Source organism: Tyto alba, unplaced genomic scaffold (genome assembly GCF_018691265.1).
Source record: "Tyto alba isolate M040663 unplaced genomic scaffold, T.alba_DEE_v4.0 Super-Scaffold_41, whole genome shotgun sequence".
NCBI lineage: Eukaryota > Metazoa > Chordata > Aves > Strigiformes > Tytonidae > Tyto > Tyto alba.
The window spans coordinates 24334747-24337827 of NW_024881317.1; the positions used below are offsets into that span (position 1 = coordinate 24334747).

General features: G+C 52.2%; 1 long non-coding RNA gene and 1 other non-coding gene across 2 annotated transcripts; one reads left to right on the forward strand and one right to left on the reverse strand.

Moving 5' to 3' along the window:
* On the forward strand, positions 1 to 72 carry TRNAQ-CUG. Its single transcript has one exon. It is a non-coding gene; the product is annotated as a tRNA-Gln (tRNA).
* A 710-nt stretch (positions 73 to 782) lies between these two features.
* LOC122154587 lies at positions 783 to 2510 on the reverse strand. The gene is made up of 2 exons (XR_006166641.1): positions 2330 to 2510; positions 783 to 1566 (listed from the first exon to the last, which is right to left on the reverse strand). It is a non-coding gene; the product is annotated as an uncharacterized LOC122154587 (long non-coding RNA).
* Positions 2511 to 3081: the final 571 nt, after the last annotated feature.

Sequence of the window (3081 nt, forward strand, 5' to 3'; positions counted from 1 at the left end):
GGTCCCATGGTGTAACGGTAAGCACTCTGGGCTCTGAATCCAGCGGTCTGAGTTCAAATCTCAGTGGGACCTCAGCCTTTTGGCTCTCCCAGGACATTCCTTGGCATGGTTACACATAACAGCCTTTCTGTCAGCTCTAATCAGGTTGACCTTACTCTGATCTTCCTTCCTTTCCTCTGATCCCAGCCATGGGACTGACATCAGTGCCCCCTCTCGTGCCCTGTACCCACCAAACCTCTGCAGCTTTCCTGAGCAGTGGCCCCCAGCTCCTGCCTGCTCCATTCAGCTTGACCGCCGCTCCTGTCTGAGGGCATCCAGCATTGGCCCACCCAATCACACAACACATTGGGTGGAGAACAGGCAGACCAAGCCCAGCTCAAAGCAGGCACAAGTAGAGGAGGCTCTTCCAGGACTTCTCTGGTCATATATTGGACATCTCGAAAGATGGACAGTCTACAGTACTCCCTGGGTAACTGTTTCCCATGTTTGACCAGCCTCATGGTAAGAGAAGGCTCCTGTGTGAGGCACTACTTATACTTCAAATCCTGTCCATTACTTCTTGATCTCTCCATTCAACTAACCCTTTGCTGTCTCTCTTTTTCCTTCTTCAATCTTTTCGGTGCTCTTGTACAAGATCAGGGAGCTCCACCCACAACTGTGGGTGCCCCAAGATTGGCGACAGACTCAAAGTCACAGCACAGAAACGGTTCTCCCTTTCACTTGAAGAGGACTTGGCGAAATGGGGAAGGAGCAGAAAAAAACCCAAGACATAAGCCTCCAGCTATGCTTCACAAAGTCTTTAATGAGAAGGAGGAAATGCAGTGGCACAGAACAGAGACCAAGAAACACATCTGCAGGATTGAGGAACGCAAACAGTATGGCCAGTTTCCTAAGGACAAACTGCACACAAAGCGCTTGCCTTTTCCAATTCTGCTCCCCCTGGTGGTAATGGCAGCCCACCAAGAGCGGTCCCTAAATCCAGCACCCTCTCCCCTTCAGCAGGGGGTTCAGCAAAGCAGAAGAGAACGAGCCCTTTCTGGAGGGCTCAGAGAAAAGAAGAGCTAGAGGAGACACGGCCATGCCTGCCGTGCAGCGAGGAGAAGTGGACACAGGTCCCTCCTGCCAGGTGCCATGAGGACACCCAGCCTGTCTGCAAGACATGTCCACGATCCTGCTGCTGCAGGGTCCCGTCTTCCGTCCTGCTCCCAAGGGGATGAGCCACCAGCTTCAGCAGTTCAGACTGCAGCGGGGGACAGGCAGACACATCCCGGACCCGCCCAGACCAAGGGAGCCCCCAGAAGAGATGGGAACTCCCCCGGCACTGAGGGAGCTCCCAACAGCAGCTGACAGAGACGATCCCACGGCCGTGCTCTGAGGGAAAGAGTTGAGGATGGGGCCCGGTAGGGTCACCACCACCGGCGAGGGCTCGATGAACACCGTCGAGTCAGCGCAGCGGGCGACACAGGGCTCACTGCAGCTGCTTGCAAGTGGGGTTGGGCCAGAGGCACAGCAGGGCCGTGGGGGACAGGGTCTGAAGCAAGACATCTCTCGGTGAAGGAAGCAAAGCTGCAACACAGAGCAGGAAGGAAACACAGACCCAAACATCAACTTGGCTCTCATGTCCACAGCTCTCTCTGCAGATACACTTTGCTGCTCTCCATCTCCATTTCTAGCTGCAGGTGCAGGAAATGCCTGCACCTGATCTTTCTAACACACACAACGTGCGTGACCTATCCCCCTAAGTTGGATTTGAAGCACTGGGAGCAAAGACGTGCCTAACTGGCTGCTGATTGCACCAGGACCTCCTACTCCATTTCCCAGTACAATAGCACAGACGAAGATTGATGCAAGTATCCCAGCACAAATGGGCTGCGTTGAATGGGTGTCTCAGAAATCACCTCTTAAACACACACAGTCTTCCTACAGCTCGTAATGCACCCCTCTGAGTTGCACAGTGCAGGAACACTGACCCACTTTGGGATAGGACCAAGCCCAGTGGGTTTAAAGCACCTGATCATACCCCATCTCCAGAACAACTGTTGTTGCATTGATGAAGCACTTGGCCATTTGGTTAGAGAGCATCCTGCTGCGGGTGCAAATTCTGGTGAGGCAGACACCCCTACAGTTGAGCTCCATTGATACCCTTCTGCTTGAAAGAACACCCTCTTCCCATTTCTGCACAGCCAGCTCCACAAAAAATAGACAGAGGTGACAGCCCTTCAATTGTTCAATTACGGGACCATGCTGAGGCAGAGAAATATCAACCCGAGACTCCAGCATGGCAGAAATTCTGCCTACAGAGAGAGACATGGAGTAGACCCAGACTTACCTCGTTCCTCGAGGAAAGTGAAGCAAGAGAGGAGGATGCAGAGCCTGGAGCAGCGCAGGCTTTTATGCTGTGTCCCAGAGCCCTGTGGGGCCACCAACATCCCTTGCTCATGAAGCATCTGAACACATAGGACTTTCCGCTTCCCACGCCTTCTCTGGTGATTAAGCCCTCGTTTCTTACATCCCACATATTGTCCTCGTTTTCATACCATCGAACATCAAAATCATTCATCTGTATCCCAGGTTTATAAATTCAATTAACTCTGAGTTCTTACGCAGGACAGACAGATATTTTTATTTGACTTGCCTCATACAAATTCCTTTGGTCTCATTGCCCTCTTTGTGGTTAACTAGTCCACGTGTCATGGTGAAATTCAAACATACAGGGCACCTCAAGTCTTCTCTCAAATGTTTTCTTTGCAGGCACTCAGTCTAAAACCAGAGGGACAATTCTCTTCCTGGGTGATCGTAGAAACACAGGACACAGTGAGTAATTTCAGGCAGAAGTTCAAGACTGCACAATCCCATATGGGAGGAGAGACGCACCACTCCAGGGACGTGGCAAAGCTCAAGGGCAAGGAAAGACCACTGTGAGGTGGAGGGAAGCCCCCTGTGGGCAGGGGTGATGATGGCCACAGCGACCTTGTTTACGCTCATCAGGCTCTACCACAGACTGGTTTTGTGATCAAAGACTTGCCCGCGTCCTTCCCTGAAGGAGACCCACACCCAAATTGACCCGTTTGGCTCTGTAAG